Source organism: Lactuca serriola, chromosome 4 (assembly GCF_051521515.1).
Source record: "Lactuca serriola cultivar US96UC23 chromosome 4, Lser_US96UC23_V15, whole genome shotgun sequence".
In the NCBI taxonomy this organism is placed as follows: domain Eukaryota; kingdom Viridiplantae; phylum Streptophyta; class Magnoliopsida; order Asterales; family Asteraceae; genus Lactuca; species Lactuca serriola.
This window is the reverse complement of record NC_136411.1, coordinates 94,003,095-94,029,872: the sequence shown is the minus strand read 5'-3', so window position 1 is coordinate 94,029,872 and position 26,778 is coordinate 94,003,095.

The following is a 26,778-nucleotide window of genomic DNA, read 5'->3' as shown; positions in this document are numbered from 1 at the left end:
TCGGCGAGTTGAGTCGGGGTGGCCCCGCGATTCTTCCAGGAGGAACTCGTCGAGTCAGGGGGGATACTCGACGTGTAGAATGGGAATCTTAGAGAATTGGTGAGAACGTGTAGACTCGCCGAGTCGCCCTAGCACTCGCTGAGTCCGGTCAAAGTTGACCGTTGACCAGAGTGGACCGTTTTTGACTTCTTAGGGATAGTCAACATTAGAGATATAAAGTGTTAACTAGGGACATTATGATGTTATAGGAGGATTAGAGCTCGGAGAATCGGGCACGAGGGATTCCCAGGTTGTGAGATATCGAGACACGCGAGGTGAGTCTTCTCACTATACTTTACCTTGAGTAGGTAACCAGAGTTATATGATAGAGTATTTGTATGCTATGTATGTTATGTGTTGCACTGCATTCTTCTATGTGATTTATGCTATGCTTGTTTACAGAGTTAGAACCTGAGGGTTCACAGAGTATGGGTGCACGGACCCACAGAGTTATAGCCTCGAGTGGCTAATATGTGTTATATGGTATTTTGGGGAACTCACTAAGCTTTATGCTTACAGTGTTGGTGTTATTTGTTTTAGGTATTAGTGAGGATCGCGGGAAGGCGCCGGCCTGAAATGAATTACAAACAATGATGTTTTTATGAATATTAAATGAAGTTTGTCTTTATTAAATGCGAAAAATTATTTTTATATTCTTGGCGTTACAATTTGGTATCAGAGCCTTGGTTTGAGGGATTCGAGTACACCTTCGGGCGTATTTGAACTCAAACTGAGGATTTGAGATGTAATTTTCAAAAGATTAAAAGATTTTTGAAAAGACGCAGAGCAAGAGATGTGTGTACGATCAGTCCGCGCCCGAACAGTGATTTCCCAAAATACCCTTACATTATGTGATGTTAATATTGATATGATGTATCTGCATGCTAGAGTATGCTAGGCATTGCTACTAGGAATAGATTGGCCTGATTTGTGATGCCTTAGTCTAGGGAGAGGTGAGCTGCTATGAGATGCTTGAGAGTGAGTAGGTAGCAGCGAGGGACTTATGATAGATATATTAGAGAGTGGTCTACGCATGATAGAGTACTTGAGACCTGGAATCCGAAGAGGAGGACTTGGAGTGTATTCTGGTGTGGTGCAGACAGTAGTATTGGGCCCGTACTACTGGAAGCACCGGAGCGGGGTGCAGCCCAAGTAAGAATCTTTGGAATGCCAAGAATCAAGGAGGAAAGAGTTGACGAGTGTGAGTGTGTTCGTGGGGATTCTAAATTTACTGTATGTCGTATTTCAGCGGTAGATCATGGTGAGGACACGTTTCACGTCCGAGAGCAGTGGTACCAGTGAGGAGGATATCCGCCGGATCATCCAGGAGGAGGTAGCTGCAGCCATCAGGGCCGAGATTCCGGAGATGTTTGGGTCCATAAAGACCACACTGATTGAGACGTTCGACGAGCGTTATGCCGCTCTTACTGAGGCTACTGCTGCAGCGGTGACTGCTGCAAGGCCGCAGGGTGGGGACGCGTTACTATTCCGGGAATTCAGCAACACAAAACCACCAGAGTTCGATGGGACCCCGGGTCCGGTGGCAGCGATGAGGTGGATATCTGATATTGAGGGGTGCTTCTTCACTTGCTCGTCTCCTGAGCATTTGAAGGTCCGATTCGCGCTGAACCAGCTTCGCTTGGGAGCGAAGGACTGGTGGAAGTTTGCAACGGCGCATTATACGCCTGCCGAGCTTTCTGCGGTGACCTAGGAGAGGTTCACCACCATGTTTCGAGATGAGTACGTTCCCCAGGTGGAGAGGGAGCGTTTAGCACAGGAGTTTCTGACCCTCAAGCAGGGTACTGAGTCTGTTACAGCAATCACGAGGATGTTCCACGAGAGGGAGATGTTCTGCCCTGAGCACGTGCCCACTGAGCAGGCACGTATGAGCCGCTACTTGAGCGTCTTGAGGCGGGATATTCGGGAGTTCGCTGCAAACTCCTCGTACTGGACATTTGCCGAGCTTCAGGCAAATGCCCGGAAGAGGGAGATTGAGCTTGAGACTCAGGCCAGGGAGGAGGCGGAGTCTCAGGGGAGGGATCGGCGACCGGCACAGTCGTAGCCGGCCGCCAAGCGGGCCAAGCCTGCTGATCCCAGACCAGGGAGCCAGAAGGGCCGCACTTGCGGAAAGTGCGGCAAGGGGCATGACGGAGTTTGCCGAGCGGGGTCTTGCTACAAATGTGGCAAGGAGGGGCACATGGCCAAGGACTGCCCCAAGGGGTTTGCAGTGTGCTTTCACTGCAACCAGACTGGACACCGGAAGGCTGAGTGTCCGCAGCTGCGCGGAGCACCTCAGGGATCTGCTCCTGCTGCCATCAGAGCTACAGAGAGTCGGCCTATGAAGACCGAGGCACCGAGAGCTCGAGGGAGAGCCTTCCAGCTGACTGCGGAGGAAGTCCGCGCTGCGCCCGATGTGGTGGCTGGTACGTTTCCTTTCATGTATTTATATTGATTTTGAAATATTATGCTTATATTAGGTTATGCGTAGGTACCTTCCTTGTGAATTCTGTGCCTGCTTTAGTGTTATTTGACTCGGGTGCGAGTCGGTCTTTTGTATCTCTGGCCTTTAGTCAGCATATCAGTGTTAGTCGTGAGGCATTGAGTCGGCCTCTGAGAGTTTCCATAGCTGATGATAGAGTGATTTGTGCCACGGGGGTTTTCTGGGGATGTGTGTTAGAGATTTTTGGGGTTGAGTTTCCGATTGACCTAATTCCTATCGCGATAGGTGATGTCTGTGTCATTGTGGGCATGGACTGGTTGAGCCGATTCAGCACAGTCATTGACTGCGAGCGTCAGCTGGTGACTATACGAGACCCTAGTGGGGGAGTTCTTTCGGTGTACGGCGAGGGTACGCGTTCGGGATCAGCCTTTTGTTCGGCCGCCAGAGCGAGGCAGTGTCTACAGCAGGGCTGTAAGGGTTTTGTGGCGTATGTGATGGATACGCGAGCGACTTCCGAGAGACCGAGTTCAGTTGAGGAGGTACCGGTGGTGCGTGAGTTTCCAGATGTCTTTCCCGAGGAGCTGCCGGGAGTACCTCCTGTGAGGCAAGTGGAGTTTGGTATTGATTTGATTCCGGGAGCCGCGCCTATCGCTAAGGTGCCTTATCGTCTTGCACCTCCAGAGATGCAAGAGTTATCCTCGCAGCTTCAGGAGTTGCTGGGGAAGGGATTCATTCGGCCGAGCAGCTCGCCGTGGGGAGCACCTATTCTGTTCGTCAAGAAGAAACATGGTTCACACCGGATGTGCATTGATTACCGGGAGTTGAACAAGTTGACGGTCAAGAACCGTTACCCATTACCGAGGATCGACGATTTATTTGATCAGTTGCAGGGAGCATCTTGGTTTTCCAAGATCGACTTGAGGTCGGGATCATCAAGTGAAAGTGCGGGATGAGGATGTACAGAAGACAGCATTCAGGACGCGATATGGGCATTATGAGTTTGTGGTGATGCCTTTTGGGCTTACCAACGCCCCGGCTGTATTCATGGATCTCATGAACAGGGTATGTAGGCCGATGTTGGATCGGTCAGTGATTGTATTTATCGATGATATTTTGGTGTATTCGAGATCTAGAGAGCAGCATGAGGAACATTTGAGGGAGGTCCTTGGGGTTTTGAGATCGGAGAAGCTTTATGCAAAGTTCTCCAAGTGTGACTTCTGGTTGCGGGAGGTCCAATTCCTAGGACATGTTGTTAATCAGGAAGGGATATTGGTCGATCCGGTCAAGGTTGAGGCGGTGATGAGTTGGGAGGTGCCAAAGTCACCCTCTGAGATCAGGAGTTTCCTTGGATTGGCAGGGTATTATCGGAGATTGTAAAGTCCCGAAAATCGATCTACCAACGATCAAAGACAATAACAGGTGCAAACACGAATTAATAAACCAATAAAGAACAAAATACCAAGCTTGCATACGCTTTAATACTGTAAAACGTCTGATACAACTTGGAAGTATACGAAAGCATCAACAACTCATAAAGACTGACACAACTCGCTATTTAAAGACTTGACTAGGAACCGTAAGGTGTTTACAGCCGTAAAGAGTTTACGGCCGTAAACCCACTTTGCTCATAAACACCGTAAACTCAAAACAAAACACGAATAATTACATTTCTACTTCTATCTATGACTATGCCTAGACCAAACCATTTTACAGGGTCTTTCAATCTCCCCCTTGGTTTGGACTAGCTTGGCCCCATTCCTTTCTTCACCAGCATGACATCCGATTGACCCATAGCACCATTCCACATCCTTTTGCTCAAAATCTCAGCAACCATCCTGGTATACGCCTTGGCTCCTTGTTCATAGATATCTTCAACCACTTTGATTTGAAAGTTGCTCAGATAATGAATATCCCACTTCCTGAACTGCAGAAGGTCTCTTCGATCATACAACCGTATGCACCCATTCTTGAGCTTAATGACCGCACCACAAGTATTTTCATCATAAACCCAACACTCCATAGAACCGAGAGATCCATCTTTATAACCTTGAACAATGGGAAATTGTTTAACTTGAGTCGTGGGTGGCCACATAACCAACTGTAGTGGTTTATCAGAAGAAGCTTCAAACACATCTGAATGTTCCAGAATGATTGACTCAGCAGTTGGCATTGTAGGAAATCCCTTCTTTACTTGCTCATCTAGAAAGAATTTGAACTGCGAAACCTGAGAATTATTTAGTAGATTGATAAACGGAGCTTGTGATAACTCCGTAAGATCAACCCTTGTCAATGAACCAAAGGCACGAATATCCTTGTACAACTCTGAATTACCGCTCTTGCGAATAACAATCCAAAGTCGAAGAGGATCGTGAAATCCCTAAGCAGCTACACCCGACCGATCTCCAAAAGTATCTCTGAATCGAACAACTTCAAGATCAGTGACAGTGATCAAAGATTCCCCTTTAGAATTGCTCTGAGTAACATTTCGCTTGAACAATAACTGCCCCCTTTCAGTATCATCTTCCTGATTTTTTCGAATGATCTCTTGAATATGAGAAGCCATAGGAGGAACAACTCCAATACGCTCAGCAGAACCAGAAGACTGACCAGCTGGCACATCTACTGGATACGCTTGTACATGTAAATTTATTCTTTATTCTTCTACGCTTGTTTTATACTTTTCACCAAAATCATCCTCCAGTTTCTTTTTCAGTTCGAAGTAGCTTGAGGTCAGCAGATTGAAATGTTCTTGAAGATCAGAAATCTGCTTATCTTTTACTTTTCTATCCCTCTTAACTTCTGCAAGTTGTCCGCCAAGATAAGTTCTATCCGACTGAAGTTTAGACACTTGAGTACGTAGCTCAATGTTCTGAGCACGAAGTTCAGCTACCTGAATGTCAAGCTCTATGTTCTTCTTACTTAAAATCGAGATCTCCTTTCGTAAACTATCATCAGATGAATCATCATCAGGAACACCCCTTCACTCATAGAAATGTTCCTTTCTTGAGGGCTTGACGAACGAAACTGTTCCTCTGCCATATGCAAAGCTAGTCTCTCAGAAGCAGCATCCCTATTAAATCTTGGAACAGGAAAACCAGGAGGAGCTGAAGGGCCACCAACATCAAAGACTGAACTAGGTCCAGTTGCAAACATCTTTGTTACAGAAAGTCGTGTAGTAGCAGTAGTGATTGGTGGTGTAGGAAGACCACTGACCAAACTAGTAATTAGCTCGGATTGTCTTTCATCAAGTCTTCTCCTCTTAGATTGAGGATGCTCAGCCTGTGGAGGTATTACACTAACAAATGGTTCAGATGTAGGAGAAATAGACACGGGAGGGGAACATCCCACAACTACCTCCATTGGAGTTGAAGTTGACACCATCTGCTCGGAAATTGGAGTAAAAGTTTCGCTCGTTTTTCTCTTCTCAGTTGACGGCAAAACACTATCATCGACATTTTGAAAAATCGTGTCAAATATCTCGTTGGACACAACATTAGCACTACTAGCTAAAGAAGCCGCAATATCATCATTATCAAATCCCGTAAGATCAAGATCTTCAAATGAGTCTCGTCCATCATCACCGGTACCTATTTCCCTTTCATCCTGTCTTTCACTCGACTCATGTTCATGACTAGAGGTACTTTGATCTCTCTGAGCTTGTGAATCTTCATCATCTTCAGTCACGTCTATCACAAAGTTTGCTGGAGTCGAACCCTCAGTAGACGTTTTCTCAGAGGAAGTCGGTTCTGATGATTCATATGACATTGGCGTCTCATCCAATTCTGTAAACTTACCGAATTTTTCCAATCGATAACGCCCTCGAAAGACAACTTTTCCTCTTCGGTTTTGCTTAATGAGTCCCACAGTGTGTGGACCCAATGATTTCATATCCAGGGTATCTCCTGACTTCCTAACCTCAGGAAACTGCATCTCGACAAACAATTGAATGAAGCGGGGATATTGGAGAAAAGTATCCCTTGTAGAAGCCCGGATGTTTATGACAAATTCCTCTAGGATGAACTTTGAGAAATTGAAATGAATTCCAGAGGCCAAAGATACCAATGCACCAGTTGTGCGTTGAGAAATTTCATCATGCCCACTCCTTCTACCGGATATACAACTTACGAACACATGAGCCAGAAATCTCCAATATGGATGAAGCAGCTTTTTCAACGTTGGCGGGTAGGTTCCTTCATAACTCATACGTCGTAGTATTCTCTGAACATCCTCTATTCCAATTTCCGTCGGATAGTTCGGTTGATCATCAATCAGCAACGCATTTCGAACAAAACTTTCATCGATTACAATATCTCGTCCTTGCACCTTCGCCGCGACTGTGAAATTTCCATCATCATCCAGCTGCGTCCTTGCCGTCGCCCAAAACTCACGAACGATGTTCTGATAGATCACCGGATTGACTGTCAAAGCTGATGCAATACAACATTCACGCAACCTGTGAATCATTGAAAGCATGTCGGAATGAACAACAGGTGGATCAGCAAGAACTATCGCCAGATTGTGCATGTCTGCAAACTTGAGATTTGCCATTTTCCTGCACTCAAACACAGTTGTAAGAAACCTACACCAATGATAAAACTTATTTTGACAAACATATGACAATAAAATTTGATCAAAATAAAAATTATTTATTAGAGATGTATGTTTCTTAAAAAATTAAACCTTTTGACAGTTTTGGTTCTTGGGCCGTAAACTCTAGTTTACGGCCTAAAGAACTCCCTTAGAAAAATTTAAGTTCACGGTTTAAGCAAGGAAAAACAAGCAATTGTTACCCAGTCAAACAAACAACTTGAATCGACAAATGTTCTTGGGCCGTAAACTCCAGTTTACGGCCTAGAAATTACTTCGAAAATACGATGCATAATTATCATTGAAATATTTCAAACCGTCCAGAAAAGTTACACTTGAATTCACGGGCCGTAAACTGGGAGTTTACGGCCTATGAATGTCTACACCGAAAAAGGCCAAAAATTTGTCTTTCACTTTGAGATGACGAACGAGAAGCATATAGTCGTGAACACAACGAGAAGTCGCGTCATTACAAAACAATTTCGAATCCAAATCATCAAGTTTCAGAGTTTACGGCCTAAGCTTACGGCCGTAAACTCCTCGACTTGAGTTTATTTAATTTTAAGCACAATGCGATGAGATTCCGTGAAACGAAATATATATTCGTGATCTACACGATGCTACCTTCACGATGATATACTTGTTTTTCCAAAAATCGAAGAAAAAATTTTCGACACCTTGAGAGCCTTTCGGGAGAGGTTTGCGGCCGGAAACTGATGAGTGGGGAGATTCCGGCCGTGAACTCCTTTTTTTTTTTATCCTTTTACCTTTCCACCTTTCTTACCCTCCTGCTTGTGAGCTACCCAGTTTGTCTAATTTTTCGCCAATTAATAAAAATAAAATCTTTTGAGGATTAATTTAAAAAACAAAATAAAAATAACACACCATAAAGTTTTTAAATGCTAGAAAAATAAAAATAAAAATAAAAATAAAATAAAATTTAACATAAAATTTAAATAAATAAAAATAAAATTAAGAGTAAAATTAAAATTAAATTAAAAATAAAATTAAAATTAAAAAAATAAAAAAATCATCGTCAAATAAATTAAGAACCACTTTAACTATCGTTTCTTTTGTGATGCTTGGATCAAAGTTATTGGACGGCCTTATTCTACTTGTCGGTACCCTTATTTTCACATCTTCGTCTGACCGATTGCCAGTATTGTGGTCCACTTAAACGCGAAGGATTTGTGACATTTGGACCTTTTACCAATGACATGATTCGGGCATATACCTAATTGTAAATTTCTGGTAATTATTATATCTCCTAAATCTTACGTGAAATTACCTTATGGCCATTTAATTGACTACGACCAGGGATATTGTTGTCCACCTAAATTGAGCAGCGAGATCTACAGACAATCTGTATGAGTTCAATTTTTAGGTGTACTAGAACGTGTTTCCCGCTTCCTGATATGCCCCAGCCATCAAGAACTTCCAGAGTACTCCTTACACCGGGTGAGCAGACAATCATTCAGAGAGAGAAGGGATACAGAATCCTATTGCTAACTACTTCAGAGGGGTTGAGAAGAAGAAGGTTGCATATGCTGTGTACCAGGTCGGATTAGAAGTCGCGCAAAGGAGACAACATATGACTAACAGAAAGAAAGAAAGAAAACGATTTTCTACTAACCTAATTTATCGGAATTTACCAGTCGCCCCATCCAACCGGAATTAAGGACAGAATCCGCACATCGAGGAAAAGTTAAGCCACGGTTCCAAGTACGGGTTCAATTAATGTGACGAGTAGATTCTCGTGTTTATCTCCCTGCTCAACCTATCCGAGCGTCGTGATGTCAGATTAAACGGATCTAACTAGGTCAAGTTTGTCGAGTCCTTAAATTCATTAGGTTCAACTTTCCTAGTCAAGTCCCCTTTTAAAATCTTTCGCGCCTACTAGCACATCGAGTGCAGAGCGTAGATGATTCAACGTAGGTACGTTACGCCGATTCAGGTCGTCCTTTATCACTTATTAATATCATTTCCCATCACATTACTTACAACGAAGGCTGCTTTGAAATAACCCAAATTTAGATTCTTTACTGAAATGACATTATTTTTGGATTTTTGTAATTTTTGTTGTTTTTGTATTTTCTTTCTCCCCCTAAATTTGTGCATAGTTAAGAGTTTTAAACAAAAGAAAAAAAATGCGCAAATTTAAACATACCTAACAAAAAATGAAGACAAACTTGGTAAAATGTTAAAATAGACTAAGAAGACCAAAAATGAAATAAAATTAAAATTAAAATAAAATAAAAAAATAAAATAAAAAATAAAATAAATAAATAAATAAAAAAAACTAAAAACAAACAAAGAAAAAGAAAATTAAAAAAACTTAATCCTCAAAACGTATCATTTTCAGAAATCCCACAAGCACATCAAAACGAGCTTTGTTAAAAGGTTTTGTGAACAAGTCAGCCACATTGTTATCAGTGTGGACTTGTTCGATTCGAATTAAAGATCGTTCATAACAGTCTCTGATAAAGTGAATTTTAATATCGATGTGCTTGGTTTTAGAGTGTTGGACTGGGTTCTTAGCAATTTGTATGGCAGCCTCATTATCACAATCGATAGGGGTTTCTGAGTAATTCAAACCGTAGTCCAACAGCTGATGTTGGATCCAAATAACTTGAGAACAACAGGCTGATGCTGCCACATATTCTGCCTCTGCTGTCGAAGTCGAGACAGTGTGCTGCTTCTTGCATTGCCATGAAACTAGTCTGTCACCTAGGTATTGACATCCTCCTGAAGTTGATTTCCTGTCAAGCTCACAACCTCCATAATTACTGTCAGTAAAAGCATAAAGATTAAATTTAGAATTCTTCGGATACCAAAGACCCAATTTAGGGCTTCCTTTGATATACCGAAAAATTCTTTTAACAACAATAAGATGAGAGAGTTTAGGATTAGCCTGAAAGCGAGCGCATTGACAAACTGCGAACATAATGTCTGGTCGACTTGCAGTAAGATACATTAGGGATCCGATCATCGATCGATAAAGAGTTTGATCTACGGGTTTGCCTTCTGGATCTGGAGTCAGGAGGGGTCGTTCAGCCATCGGTGTTGAGGCAGATTTAGCATCATGAAGTGCGAACTTCTCAAGAATATCATCCACGTACTTGGCCTGATGAAGAAGGATGCCGGTTGAATTCTGTTTAACCTGAAGCCCCAAAAACATGGTCATTTCTCCCAAAGAACTCATTTCAAATCGTTTCTTCATTACACTTTCGAACTCCTTGCAAAGTTGTTGGCTTGTTGATCCAAAGATTATGTCGTCGACGTATATTTGAACAAGTATCTGGTCCTTGTCGACATGCTTTATAAATAATGTTTGATCGATAGTACCACGTGTATAGCCATGTTCGAGCAAGTGCTTTGTTAAAGTTGCATACCATGCTCTAGGAGCCTGATGCAGTCCATACAACGCTTTATCCAACTTGTAGACATGATTAGGAAACTTCGGGTCGACAAACCCTGGAGGTTGATCAACGTAGATTTCTTCCTTCACCTTGCCATACAAGAAGGCAGTCTTGACATCCATTTGAAAAACAGTGAAGTTCATATACGAAGCGTACGCCAAGAAGATACGAATGGCCTCTAAGCGAGCTACGGGAGCATAAACCTCAGTGTAGTCAAGACCCTCGACTTGTCGAAATCCGCGAACTACCAATCTGGCCTTGTTTCGCACAATGACCCCTGAATCGTCCTGCTTGTTACGATAAACCCATCGTGTGTCAAGAGACTTTTTGCCCTTTGGTAACTCAACTAACTTCCAAACACCTAGTTTTTCAAATTGATGCAATTCTTCATGCATCGCATCCACCCAGCTAGGTTCATTTAGAGCCATTTCTACATTCTTGGGCTCAATTTGAGAAATGAAACAAGAATACAGACATGTATTCACGTCTCCACTTTGACTTCTGGTTTTAACACCACTGTCTAGCTGGCCTATAACGTTCTCGAGCGGATGATCTCGTTGAATCCTAGAGGGAATTTCTTGGCTGATGTCATTGATAGAGACAGGTAGAGTGTGAATGTTAAGTCCTCCTTCATTTGCTTGTTGAGTAGAACTAGATGGTTCTGCAACATACTCATCTGCAATAAGGTCAGGAAAGAGTAATTCCATCAGGTTTGAAGAGACAGCGGAAGCATCAGTTGGAATGAACTCTTTCTCTAATAATGTGGAAGGTCTTGATTCAACATTCGAAGAATCAATGTGGTCTGATTGAGGAGTGAAAGATGTTGCAGAAGATTCCCCTTCAATTTCAGCAGACGACTCCCCCTCAGATGAAGCAGAAGACTCCCCCTCAACTGGAGCAGAAGATTCTCCTTTGTGCGAAACGGAGGACCCCCATTCAGTAGAAGCTTTAGATTTTTCTTTCAGTGAATTGGAGGTTTTAGATACAGGTTTGTATACTACTTCTTCGACTTCATCTTCAGAGATACTCTTCAAATGCGAATCAGTTCTTGAAACATCATTTGAATACACGTTTAAGGATTTGAAAAGTGACGTGTAATCAAATAACCAGTCCGGACCCACTCTCGCGTCTGTCTCATTCTCTTCCAACCAACGCACGTCATAGGATTCCACAATCTGTTTGGTTTTCTTGTTGTAGACTCGATAAGCGGTACGTGCAGCATACCCAACAAAATAGCAGTCATCAGCTTTGGCATTAAACTTCGGATTGGCATCTAGGTGAAGAAGGGTGCAAGGACAGCCAAAAACTCGAAAATGACTAACTGACGGTTTGTGACCATAGTAAATTTCATATGGAGTTTTCATTTGAGCTTTGTTGATGAGTACTCGATTTTGAACATAACAGGCAGTGTTTATTGCCTCTGCCCAAAAGAAAACAGGGAGCTTGGAATCACACAACATCGTCCTTGCTGCATCCTTAAGTGTTCTGTTTCGCCTCTCAGCAACACCATTTTGTTGAGGTGTGTGAGCGGAACTAAATTGATGTAAGATCCCCTTCTTAGAACAGAAGTGATTGAGAACCGAATTCTTGAATTCCGTACCATTATCGGTGCGAATAGCCTTCACCCTATGATTAGTCTGATTCTCAATAAGTATGATGAACCTCTTGATCAATTCAGCGACGCCAGCTTTGTTGGATATAAAGAAAACCCACGTAAAACAAGAAAAATCATCAATGACAACTAGACAGTAGGAACTCCTATTGATGCTTAGCACATTCACTGGACCAAATAGGTCCATGTGAAGAAGTTGTAGAACCTGACTTATTGAGTTAACTTGCTTCGGTAAATGTGGCTTTCGATGATGCTTTCCTTGAGCACAGGACACACATTTCTCAAACGTGATAAAGTCTTTGACAGGTAATCCTCGGACCATCTCATTCTTTGCAAGACGATTGAGATTTTTGGCATTGGCGTGACCTAATCTTCGGTGCCATAACATTGCGGTTTGCTCAGAGATCTTGGAGAACAAACAAGTAACCTGCTTTGGAAGATTGCTATTCATATCGATAATATAAGCATTTCCATCCCTTTTTGACTTTACGAGAATCCATTCTTCAGGGATGACAAAACCTGGCTTTAAAATCATGCATTCCTTGTCAGTGAAATGCGTAGAATAGCCTTTGTCACAGATTTGCGAAACACTTAGCAGGCTGTGTTTTAGCTCTGGAGCGAAATTCACATTTTCAAAACTCAAGACTCCATTTGATACCGTGCCCTTTTGTGTAATTTTTCCTCCATCTCCACCCGCAAAAGAGACGTATCCCCCATTAAATGATTGAATGCCGTTCAATTGGGTGATGTCTCCTGTCATGTGCCGGGAACAGCCGCTGTCGACGAACCATGGTCTGACGACATTTCCCCGCAACTGCCCCTGCAAAATGGGTGGGTTTAATTAGATTTGGGCACCCAGGTCATAATATTCCTGGGTGATCCCGATGCCTTTTCAGATTTATTGCACATGAGCTTCTCTGAGGATACAGATGATGTATTGGGAGTAGATTTGGGTTTCCATATATAATTAGGTTTTTTGAAAAATTCAGTCAACTTTGTCATTTTATGTCTGACGATCTGCTTAAAGCATGAGTTACTTCTACCAGAATTGGTTGAAGATCCATTATTGCTTTGGGATGAGCTTGACCTTTGCATGGCTATGCTTCCTTTTGGCAGATTGTTTAGGACAAGGCGATTAAAAAACCTTTTATGATTGTGAAATATACCCCCTTTTCTATTTCTTTTATCTACCCAATAATCATTTCGAGATCGACTCCTAGAGGAATTTCTATTTAATGATCTTCCTCTGAATTCGTTCTCTCCTCTTGGAAGATTATAGCTCACAAACATTCGATTAAGACAATTTCTAGTAATATGACCCTTAGTGCCACAATTAAAACAAATCTGATAGTTATTGTTAGAACTTGTGCTGCATTTGTCAGATTTGTTTTCCCCACAAACACCCTTGCTTGTCTCACAAAAACATGCAGTATTATCAAGTTGTGAGACAAGTGAGGGTGCTGTATTTATTGAGGGTTGTGAGACTAATGGTATGTTAACATTTTTATCACAGACGTTTAAATTGTCAACCAAAGTGTTCAAAGATTTATCAGACATATCAGAAACATTCAAAACTGTATCAGAGATAGCAGCTACTGTATCAGAATAATTTAAAACACCACAAGAAAAATTGTCACTCAAAACATTTAACAAAGAATTGTCTTTATTTAAAATAAAAGCTTCAGGTTTGGACTCGATTTTATTTTCAGAAACACATCCTTCAACTTTGTGCTTTGACTGATTCAAGGATTGATCTGCAGGAGAAGTAGAAATGTTAGTACTTTCAACATTAATAAATCCTCCCGAAACAAAACCGGAGGGCTTGCCATAAATCATAAATGACTCATTGCAATCTCTTCTTTGGACAAAGGCTTGGGCTCGTATGAATGATTGAAGGGAGGAGGTACAAATTTATACCCTAGACCTTTTGATTGATTTCTTTTAAACTGCATACTTTGGTCTATCAGATTTGCAACCACCTCACTTGAGAAATCATATTTTCTGACATCAAGTTTGGCGGTCTCAAAGTTTTCTTTCAATGATTCAACTTCAGCTACAAGCTCAGCATTTTGTTTGACTACATAATTGTAATTTTCACATTTGTTGCTGTAGTCTTCCTGGAGTCTCCTAAAGTCTTTAATTTTTGATTCTAGTTGAGCTTTAAGTGGTTTTTGTCCTTTTCGAAGTCGATACCCTTCATATCTAAGGTCTTCTACGTCTCTTATTAATTTATCATTGAGTTCACGAAGAATCCTAAGATTTTCTACTTCATTACCTAATGTCTCAATTTTATCCTGTAAAGTTTTCACATAATCTATACAAGCCTTAGAACATGATGGGAGACTTACCTTGTATGAGTTAGGTTCATGGGAGGAGGATACCATCAAGCCAAATTGAAGTTTCATCATGTTGTCTTCAGCTGCTGCAGTCCTTGCTTGAGCGTCATTCCTCACTTGTGCTAGATGAGAATTTTCTGGTCCAGACAAATTTAGAGCTTGTATTTGATCATCCCAGTCAAATGATTGTGCAACCATAGCCTTTTCATTGTTTGCTTGACCACTGCTTCGATTATTCCCCACTGCAACCATTGTTCTGTCATTATTAACCCTCCTATCAGGGTGTGGGCAATCACGAGCAAAATGCCCTGGCTCGTGGCAATTAAAACATCGAAGCTTTCCTTTGTTGAATCCAACCTTCTTATCAACACTCATTCCCCAATTGTTCTTCCCTGTCTTTTTGGCAAACTGTTTTGCCCTAAATACAGCCATGGCAATTTGCCATGTGATGTCCATTTCCTCCACATCCTCTGGATGGATTTGATCGAGATCTGCAAATGACAGTTGAGGAGGAAGTTCCCCAGCTACAAGAGCATTGTAGCAATTCACAAGTCCTGCTGCAAAGACAAGGTTTTCATCACCCTCCTTTCCCTTTGTTGAAGAGGCCACATTAGAGGATGAAGCATTTTGGGTGGATGTAATTGGCTGTCCTTGAGGGTAAGGAATGACCGGTGCAGAGGAAGATGAACCTGCAGAAGTATAGGAGAAAGAAGAGAGAGCATTATTAGATGAAATGCCAAGATTGGCAGATGAGTATGAGTTCACATGATTAATCTCTCGCTGTTTGTCATCAATATCACACGCTTTGATGACAGCCATCACTTCAGCTAGGGAAAGTCGATTAAGATCCTTAGTCTTCTTGATTACTGCTACATTCATGTCCCAAGATTTTGGGAGAGCATTTAGTAGCTTCTTGTTAATCTCTGACTTTGTATAGAAAATCCCTGCCACAGTCATCTCAGTGTTGAGAGTGGTAAATCTCTGCAGTTGGGCTTCGAGAGTCTCTCCAGGAACATAATTAAACATATTGAAGCGTTGTCTCAGCATATCTTGGCGACTTTCCCGCATGTCTTCATTTCCCTCATATACTTCAATGAGAGCTTCCCACAGAGCTTTGGCAGAAGTATACTCTCTGAATCCTTGAGCAATGTCTGGAGATAAAGCCATAGTCAAAATGGCCAATGCCTTTTCTTGTTCTTCTACACTCTCAAAGTCTTCATCAGTGTAGTTTTCAATTGCCTTGTCGACTACCTTTCCCCCAACTGTAGTGGTGATTCTGACTGGATCCTTTAAGACACATTTCCAAATCTTAAAGTCTTTCATCTTTATATACTTCTCAATTCTATATTTCCACTCGGGGAAACCATCAGCTGACATAAGTCTTGGAATTCGCGTGGTTGTACCCATCACAGCATCAAGCTCTTGGTATTGAGTTGAATTTTGTGTATCCATTTTTTATTTAAAATTTATCACAAAAAAAAATTTAAGGCTGTAAAAATGTTGATTTTGTCGTGTAAATTCAGGCAGAAAATACTAGGCCGTAAACTCCCGGCCGTAAACTGGAGTTTACGGTCAAAAGTTATCTTGTTTTAACAATTAACTCAATAATTAATTTCAATTTTATAAAATCAATCAACGTAGCCGTAAACCCTTAAGCCGTAAATTCTCTACCGTAAGCCTAAGGCCGTAAACTTGAGTTTACGGTCCAAGAATACTTATTGATTTAAACTCCGAAAAAATAATGATGCAAATTTCGATTAACAGAAAGTCAATTTCTGTGAGAAATTTCAGTTTACGGTCAATGAAATTCAAATAAAAGGTTCAGTTTTAATTTTAAAACACAACTCAATTAAATCCCAGAACTAAGGTGTGAATACGAAGGCTTGGAGACGAAAAAGAACTATCGATTTCGAAGAGTGCAGATGAGGCCGAAAGAGGAGTTTACGGCCGTAAACTCAGGCCGTAAACTTCTAGAAACCTTGATTTCGACTGAAATAAATCTCTCTAGACTGCAGTAGATGTCGATTTAGTTGAAAACGCAGCTGTTGAAAGCCTTTGACACTGGTCAGGCTTTGATACCAATTGTAAAGTCCCGAAAATCGATCTACCAACGATCAAAGACAATAACAGGTGCAAACACGAATTAATAAACCAATAAAGAACAAAATACCAAGCTTGCATACGCTTTAATACTGTAAAACGTCTGATACAACTTGGAAGTATACGAAAGCATCAACAACTCATAAAGACTGACACAACTCGCTATTTAAAGACTTGACTAGGAACCGTAAGGTGTTTACGGCCGTAAAGAGTTTACGGCCGTAAACCCACTTTGCTCATAAACACCGTAAACTCAAAACAAAACACGAATAATTACATTTCTACTGCTATCTATGACTATGCCTAGACCAAACCATTTTACAGGGTCTTTCAGAGATTTATTAAGGACTTCTCCAGAATTGCAGTGCCACTTACTAGATTGACCCGAAAGGGGGTTGCATTCTCATGGGGACCCGAGCAGCAGACCTCTTTTGAGACACTTCGCCAGAGATTGTGCGAAGCCCCGGTGTTAGCTCTCCCAGAAGGGATGGAGGATTTTGTAGTTTATTGTGATGCATCTATTTCGGGGTTGGGTGCAGTTCTGATGCAAAGAGGGCATGTAATAGCATATGCATCGAGGCAGCTGAAGCCTCACGCGACGAGATATCCCATGCATGATCTAGAGCTGGGGGCGGTAGTGTTCGCCCTCAAGATTTGGCGTCATTACTTGTATGGGGTTCGTTGCACGATATACACGGACCATAAGAGTTTGAAGTACTTGATGGACCAGCCCAACCTAAACATGCGTCAGAGGAGGTGGTTGGATGTGGTCAAGGATTATGATTGCGAGATCCTGTACCACCCGGGCAAAGCTAATGTGATAGTAGATGCGTTGAGCCGTAAGGGGGAGAGCACTCCACTACGAAATGTATGTTTGAGGTTGACCGTGATAGCTCCAGTACTGGATGCCATTCGTGGGGCACAGTCTGAGGCTATGCAACCGGAGATGCAGAAGAGAGAACGGGTCGTTGGGTTGGTTTCAGAGTTCGTTACCGATGTTCGAGGGTTGATGACCTTTCAGGGTCGGATTTGGGTATTGTTTGTGGGCGGTACGCGTACTACTTTGATGGAGGAGGCACATCGATCGAAATTCTCGATCCATCCCAGGGCTACAAAGATGTATTTGGATTTGAGGAGAGAATATTGGTCGCCCTGCATGAAGAGGGACGTCGTGTGGTTTGTCGAGAGGTGCTTGACCTGCCGTAGGGTTAAGGCCGAGCACTAGAGACCGCATGGCAAGTTGCAGCCATTGGAGGTTCCCGAGTGGAAGTGGGAACAGATCACTATGGATTTCATCACCAAATTGCCGAGGACTGCCAGAGGAGTTGATGCAATTTGGGTGATTGTAGACAGATTGACGAAGAGCGCTCACTTCCTTGCCATTAGTAAGAGTTCTTCAGCAGAGAAATTGGCGGAGGTGTATGTGAGAGAAGTAGTATCTCGGCATGGGGTGCCGATCTCGATTGTTTCAGATCGTGATGTGCGTTTCACTTCTAGGTTCTGGAAGAAATTTCATGAGGAGTTGGGTACTAGATTGCATTTTAGTACCACATATCATCCCCAGACAGACGGTCAGAGTGAGCGGACGATTCAGACGCTCGAGGACATGCTTCGGGCGTGTGTGTTGGATTTTGGAGGTAGCCGGGATGCGTATTTGCCCTTGGCGGAGTTTTCCTACAACAACAGCCATCATTCGAGCATCGGTATGCCGCCCTTTGAGCTGTTGTATGGTAGGAGATGTCGGACCCCTATTTGTTGGGGAGAGGTGGGACAGAGAGTGATGGGCAGTATAGAGATCGTGCTTCAGACGACAGAGCAGATTCAGCAGGTTAGACAGAGGTTATTGACCGCCCAAAGCCGACAGAAAAGTTATGCAGACAGACGCCGATCCGAGTTTGAGTTTCAGGTCGGCGACTTCGTACTCCTGAAGGTCTCTCCTTGGAAAGGAGTGATTCGATTTAGGAAGAGGGGCAAGTTGGGGCCCCGGTATATTGGGCCTTTTCGTGTGATTGCGAGGGTAGGCTGGGTGGCCTACCGTTTGGAGTTGCCAGCGGAATTGAGTCAGATCCACGACACTTTTCATGTGTCGCAATTGAGAAAGTGTATAGCCGATGAGTCGGCAGTGGTTCCATTAGAGGACATTCAGGTGGATGCGAGCCTGAATTATGCCGAGAGACCAGTGGCCATCAGAGATCGGAAGATCAAGGTTCTGAGGAATAACGAGATACCTCTGGTGTTAGTTCAGTGGCAGCACCGGAAGGGATCGGAAATGACCTGGGAGCCGGAGCGTGAGATGCGGGAGCAGCATCCGGAGCTATTTTCAGAGTGAGACTTCGAGGGTGAAGTCTAGTCCTAGTGGGGGAGAGTTGTAACAGCCCAGAATTCCAGGTATCGTTATATTTATGATTTTTGGGTGTTTTAAGAGGGGACTCGGCGAGTTGGAGCTCAGACTCGCCGAGTAGGATCGTGGATCTGGTCGCGGGTTCGCGACTGGACTCGACGAGTCCGGATATGGACTCGGCGAGTCTGCGCTGTTTAGCGAAACCCTAACCGTCCAGGTTTGGGACATATATAAGGGGCCTTATGGCCGTCATTGTTCATCCTAATCCTTTGAGAGAAACCCTAATTCGATTGTGAGCATCTGGAGCAAGGTAGAAGACCATTATTGATCTTGGAAGTGTTATTTTGCAAGGAGGAGGAGGCTTGGTTAAGGGAACAACAAGAGAAGCCACATTCTGAGGATTGGGGACACAGAGCAACGTTATTCAGGTAATATTTTCGAGTTGCATTCTTCTATGTTGATGTGTATATGGATTTAGGGTTTATTGAACCCTTTTGTGGCTAGATTGAGTGTTTCCTTAGTCCCCCAAGCGATTGGAACCCTATATTGGGACCCTTGGAAGTCCAGAATGTCCCATGCCTGAGCATTTCGGGAATCAATGGAGGTTTTGGATTGGAATCCTTATGCCTTAGGTCAAAACGTAAATTATGAGTCATGGGGTGTATTATGAGCACCGAAATGAGGGCTTTACGTGATGAACCAGTTTAGGAAGGCCAGACCTGTGAATTGTCGGAGCAGGTCTGACCTTAGAAAGCAGTTTGAGCGATTGCATTGCATGGACTCGCCGAGTCCGATGAACAGACTCGGCGAGTAGCTTGAAGATTGCCTTAGAGTGGTCCTGTCCGGGTTATGAGTTGGATCGGTGAGTCAGGGCGAGTTAGAGAGGGTTAACAGGTGGTCTGAGTCGAACTGGGACTCGCCGAGTTGTTCTTCAGACTCGGCGAGTTGAGTCGGGGTGGCCCCGCGATTCTTCCAGGAGGAACTCGTCGAGTCAGGGGGGATACTCGATGTGTAGAAAGGGAATCTTAGAGAATTGGTGAGAACATGTAGACTCGCCGAGTCGCCATAGCACTCGCCGAGTCCGGTCAAAGTTGACCGTTGACCGTTGACCACTGACCAGAGTGGACGTGTGTTGACTTCTTAGGGATAGACAACATTAGAGATATAAAGTGTTAACTAGGGACATTATGATGTTATAGGAGGATTAGAGCTTGGAGAATCGGGCATGAGGGATTCCCAGGTTGTGAGATATCGAGACACGCGAGGTGAGTCTTCTCACTATACTTTACCTTGAGTAGGTAACCAGAGATATATGATAGAGTATTTGTATGCTATGTATGTTATGTGTTGCACTGCATTCTTCTTTGTGATTTATGCTATGCTTGTTTACAGAGTTAGAACCTGAGGGTTCACAGAGTATGGGTGCACAGACCCACAGAGTTATAGCCTCGAGTGGCTAATATGTGTTATATGGTATTTTGGGGAACTCACTAAGCTTTATGCTTACAGTGTTGGTGTTATTTGTTTCAGGTACTAGTGAGGATCGCGGGAAGGCGCCGGTCTGATCAGTGCACACACGCGGGATTTTTATATTATGTGATCTTGGGGTTTTTATATATGTTATGAAATGAATTACAAACAATGATGTTTTTATGAATATTAAATGAAGTTTGTCTTTATTAAATGCGAAAAATTATTTTTATATTCTTGGCGTTACACAGGGTGTGCAGGACAATGCTGGATAGGTCGGTGATCGTGTTCATTGATGATACTTTGGTGTATTCGAGGTCTAGAGAGCAACAATTGGAGCATCTGAGAGAGATTCTCGGGGTATTGAGGTCGGAGAGGCTTTTTGCCAAATTCTCCAAGTGTGATTTTTGGTTACAAGAGGTCCAATACTTGGGACACCTCGTTAACCAGGAAGGGATATTGGTCGATCCGGCCAAGATTGAGGCGGTTATGAGATGGGAGGTGCCGAGATCACCCACCGAGATTAGAAGTTTTCTAGGATTGGCCAGCTATTATCGGAGATTTATCAGGGATTTCTCCAAGATCGTCGTGCCTCTCACCAGGTTGACCCGGAAGGGTGTTGCTTTTTCATGGGGTATGGAGCAGCAGACCTCGTCTGAGACACTTCGCCAGAGATTGTGAGAAGCCCGGTGCTAGCCCTCCCGGAAGGGATGGAGGATTTTGTGGTGTATTGTGACGCATCGATATCGGGGTTGGGTGCAATACTTATGCAGAGGGGGCATGTGATGATGTATGCGTCAAGGCAGCTGAAGCCTCATGAGATGAGGTATCCCACCCACAATTTGGAGTTGGGAGCGGTGGTGTTCGCCCTCAAGATCTAGTGTCACTATTTGTATGGGGTTCGGTATACCATCTACACGGACCACAAGAGTTTGAAGTATTTGATGGATCAGCCCAATCTGAATATGCGCCAGAGGAGATGGCTGGATGTGGTAAAGGATTACGATTGTGAGATCCTGTACCATCTGGGCAAGGCTAATGTCGTAGCTGATGCCCTGAGCCGTAGGGCGGAGAGCGCCCCGATTCGAGACATTTGTATGCGGTTGACAGTGATGACTTCGGTGTTGGACACCATTCGGGAGGCCCAGGCAGAGGCCGTGAGACCGGAGAACCGTAAGAGAGAGCGGGTGATTGTCAGGTGTCGGAGTTCATTACCGATAGTCGCAGGCTGATGACCCTTCAGGGTCGGATTTGGGTGTCGTATGCAGGCAGGGCGTACATCACCTTGATGGAGGAGGCACATAGATCGAGATTTTCGATCCATCCCGGGGCAACTAAGATATATTTGGATTTGAAGAAGGATTATTGGTGGCCATGTATGAAAAGGGATGTAGCATGGTTCGCTAAGAGGCGCTTAACATGTCGTAGGGTTAAGGCCGAGCACCAGCGACCGCATGGCATGTTGCAGCCACTTGAGGTTCCTTAATGGAAGTGGGAATAGATTTCTATGGATTTCATCACCAAGTTGCCGAGGACCGCGAGGGGTGTCGACGCAATTTGGGTGATCGTCGACCGGCTGACGAAGAGCACTCACTTTCTTGCTATCAATGAGAGCTCTTCTGCTGAGAGGCTGGCAGAGTTATATGTGAGGGAGGTGGTATCACGGCATGGAGTGCCGATCTCGATTGTATCAGACCGGGATGTGCGTTTTACTTCCAGGTTCTGGAAGAAGTTCCACGAGGAGTTGGGCACGAGGCTGCATTTCAGTACCGCTTACCACCCACAGACGGACAGAAAGAGTGAGTGGACGATTCAGACGCTCGAAGACATGCTTCGGGCATATGTGTTGGACTTCGGAGGGAGTTGGGACACGTATCTGCCATTGGCTGAGTTTTCTTATAACAACAGCCACCATTCGAGCATTGGTATGCCTCCCTTTGAGTTGTTGTATGGGTGGACGTGTCAGACTTTCATCTGTTGGGGAGAGGTAGGGCAGCAAGTAATGGCAGCACTAAGATAGTGCTTCAGACAATAGAGCAGATACAACAGATCAGGCAGAGGTTGTTGACAGCTCAGAGTCGCCAAAAAAGTTATGCGGATAGGCGACGATCCGAGCTCGAGTTTCAGGTCGGGGATTTTGTATTCCTGAAAGTGTCTCCTTGGAAAGGAGTGATTCGATTCAGGAAGAGGGGCAAGCTGGGACCCCGATATAGTGGGCCGTTTAGGGTGATCACGAGGGTGGGCAAAGTAGCATATATCGTTTGGAACTACCTGTGGAGTTGAGCCAAATTCATGATACCTTCCACGTGTCTCAGCTGAGGAAGTGTATAGCCAACGAGTCGGCAGTGGTACCGTTGGAGGATATCCAGGTGGATGCGAGTCTGAATTATGTTGATAGGCCGATCGAAATCTTGGATCGGAAGATCAAGGTTCTGAGTAACAAGGTGGTGCCCCTGGTTTAGGTCCAGTGGCAGGGAACCAGAGGGGGTCCGAGCTGACTTGGGAATCGGAGTCGGAGATGCGGGAGCAGCATCCAGAGTTGTTTTCGGCATGAGACTTTGAGGGCGAAGTCTGGTTCTAGTGGGAGAGAATTGTAACATCCCGAAATTCAGCTAAAGCTATTTAATCCTTCTCATTTTCCCAAGTTGTCAAGTTGAGTCCCTTAAGTAAAATGTTAGGCTAGTGAGTACGCTGGCGTACTGAGGAGTACGCTGCGCGTACTCGCGCGCTGATTTAGGACGCGGACTTGCCTGGGTACGCTGGGCGTACCCAGAGTTACGTTGGGCGTAGCGAGCCCAGATGAAAACCCTAATCTGGGGCTTGTGCACTGTAAAAGGAATGCTATGGCCTTGACCTCATCCACCATTCCAGAGAGTGAAACCCTAATAGAGAGTCCTCCTCCGTTTCTAGATAGTGTGTTGGTGTTCTAAGCTTCAACGTGTCATTTCAAGGTGGTGGAAAAGAAGAAGAGGCCATTTTGGAAGCTAGAATTTTGTGGGCAAGAGTATATCCGAGCTTTTCAGAGGTTGGAGCTTCTTCCTGAGGTAAGAAGCTCAAAACTTGTCTTGTCTTTTGTGTTGTGTGCTTCTTGGATCAATTTCTAGGGTTTTTGGTCCCAAGATGGAGACTTTATGAGCAAATGGTCTCCATTGGCCTAGATCTATCATATTTCAGGACTATAAGAGTTGTATGTTCATAAAAATGCAATCTTGGACATAAATATTGAGCCATGCATGAGATCTAGACCTTTTGAGGAAAAAGGAAAGGTATTAGAGGGTGTAGGGACCTTTACAACCATGCAAAGGCTTAAAGGTTCCGAATTTATGGGATAAGAGGCTTAGGGAAAGTCAGATCTGGAAGTCGAAGGAGTGTCTTAACTGTTTAAGACCATAATCCAAGGAAAGGCTAAAACTGAGACTTACGTTGGGCGTAACTCTCAGTACGCGCAACGTAAGGGGTTGAGACCCCGATTGTGGTTCGCCGGCGTACGCCCCGCGTACAGAGAAGGTACGCGCCGCGCACTGCCTCCTGTTGACTTCCGTTGACTTTTAGGGTTTTGGTCAACCTTTGGATTTTTGGGTCAGGGAGGGGTAAAATGGTCTTTTACCCTTCTATGGAAATTGTAGAGTGGATTTAATCTAGCCTTTGAGAGCCATTATTTATCTGAGAGTATTGTTATGTGTTTAGGTGGGGGCTAGGCCAGTATGTTCGAGTGCGAGACTATCCGAGATACCCGAGGTGAGTCTTCTCACTTTACTGTACCTGGAAGGGTATCTATGTGTGACCGGAAGGTCTTATATGCTATGAGATATATGTGCTACATGCTGATATGTGATATGTATGTGTTATGTATGCTATGTATGATCAGGACCGGAAGGTCAAGATGATATGGACCGGAAGGTAAGGAGGATACGGACCAGAAGGTCGATACGGGTAGGACCGGAAGGTCTACCGGGATTCGGGATGGAAGTCCCCTGAGACACTTGGACCGGAAGGTCCCACAGAGTTACGTCCTAGAAAGGCATATGTGTTGTATGTGGTATTTTGGGGAACCGATTAAGCATTTATGCTTACAGTGTTGTGTTATGTGTTTCAGGTACCAGTGAGGATCGCGGGAAGGCGCATGCTTGATCAGTACACACATGAGGATTTTTAGATATTATGATATTGGGATGTGATGTTATGGATTGTTGATACAATGAAATTTTTATAACAATTATGAATGAAAGTGTGTTTTTAAAATATGAGAAATTGTTTTGAAATTTACGTCGTTACATAAGTGATTTACAATAACAGTCTACTAATATAAGTAAATAATCACCAATTTCGTTTATGGCAACACTTGTAGTGAATTTGTATAGTGTATTCCATACCATGTCCTTCTAAATTCACTTGGTGTATACAAGTTGTATGTAATTAAGATTGAATAGACTGTCGACATAATGGGTGGCCTTAAGTCCACAACCAAACTAAAATGGAGATATATGAGTTGTAATTTACAAGTCGGTCGTGCATTGGTGTTATGTAAACACATAATTAATGTGACATTATAAAGCGTAGTGTCATGCATGATTTGGTGAGTAAAAGATACAAGCATATGAGTCAAAATTTATTTGTTTCTTTTTCCTTAACGGGAAAAGCGATATCTTTGGGTCCCTCGATGATCTGATGTTGACATCTGAAGTCCTTGGCCAAGCCCATACTGAATTGATGTGTTCAGTTAGTAGTCTGAATTCAGTCTTCATAAATCTGAAAAACGAGAAACAAAATTTTGGACAATGAGATTGATTTCAATCCATGTCTCATGTCCATATGATATCTAGAAGAACGGATAAATATTTGATCACTTATCTAAAGGATAACAACTCTGATCGGATCAGAGTTCGACAGTTGCTTTGGAAAGCACCCTTTGTTGTTTAATTTAGAAGTTATACCAGTAATTTAATTCTTTACAAAAAGAGTTTTGTTATTTAGTCAATTCTTTTATTTATTTAAAAAGTCTAATTTTTAGACTTATCCAAGTAGGAGACTGCTCGATTAGGTGTCTAAGCCAATAACTAAATTAATATAATCTTGAATTATTAGCAAAGTCATATTAGGTTGCCCTCAACCCTATTAATTGAATGGATTGCTTTTTGGAGAGAGAGACTGATTTATTAATTTATTGTATGGTTGATAAATTAATTAGAAATCAAAATAAATGATTTATTATTATATTCTGAGAATAATATATTGATTAGAATTAGTATTGTTTAATTAAAAATTAATAAGAAATTAATTATAAATAACTTTGGGATTAATTAGATTAATTAAAAATGGAAGGACTAAAGGTGACAGTGTTCAAAAGTTAAACATTCACCAATTCTAGAACCTCCTATAGGGGGCGATTCTAGAGGAGTTTTAGAGGGTTTCTCGAGCTTTTCTTGAGCTCTGAAGGAACTTGGTTGCTTTGGAAGGAAAGCAAAATGATTAGGGTTATCTAAAAGGAAATTATCTTATCCTTAGCCTCCCTATCACCTATATAAACCCCATTAGGTTATGATTTTCTAAATTAACCTCATTCCAAAGAGAATTTCAAAAAATCCCTTCCTCATCATCTCTCTTCTTTATCCTCCAATTTGCTAGGGTTTGGGTGTGAGCCATTAGAGGCACGAGACTTATGGTGCTTGCTTTTTGAAGACCAACGAAGAAGGATTACTAGTTTATTTGCTATAATAAACTAAGGTATAAATTTTCTTATAACCCTTTACTAATTTAAAAAATAGCAACATACTTTCAGGGTTCTTGATATTCAATAGTTGTTTTGCAAATCATAGCGAGAACATAGATCCTTTAGGGTGTATTTGAACTAAGGATTTATGTTTTTATGCTAAAATAAGAATTTTTTTGTAACACATAAAACCCATAAAATATAACGTAAGTAGATTGAGTTGTTACTCCTATAATCTTGGGATAGATCATTGGTATGCATTAGTGAGAGTGATTAAGTATTTAAAGCATATAATGAATTATGGATTGCATTACATGAGGTATCTTCTTGTTCTTAAAGGATATTATGATGCAATTAGATTTCCAATACTTCTGAAGCAAAATCCAGAGAGCTGCTATATTTTGGAAATCCTCTAAGAAAAATGTGAATACTCATTCTACAATGGAAGTTGAGTTTGTTGCTTTAGACAAAGCTACTGAAGAAGCTGAATGGCTTAAAATCTCCATAGAAGGTATTCATGTGTGGCCTAAACCTATTACTGCCATTGGTGTAGATTATGATAGCATGGTTGCTCCCACTAGAACACAAAGTCAAATATACAATGGCAAGTCGAGACACATTAGGAGCGAAAACATTTCAGTAAGAGACTTGCTGAAGAATGGAATCATTTCCATTAGTTACACAAAGTCAAAGGAAAATATAGTTGATCCTTTGACAAAAGGCC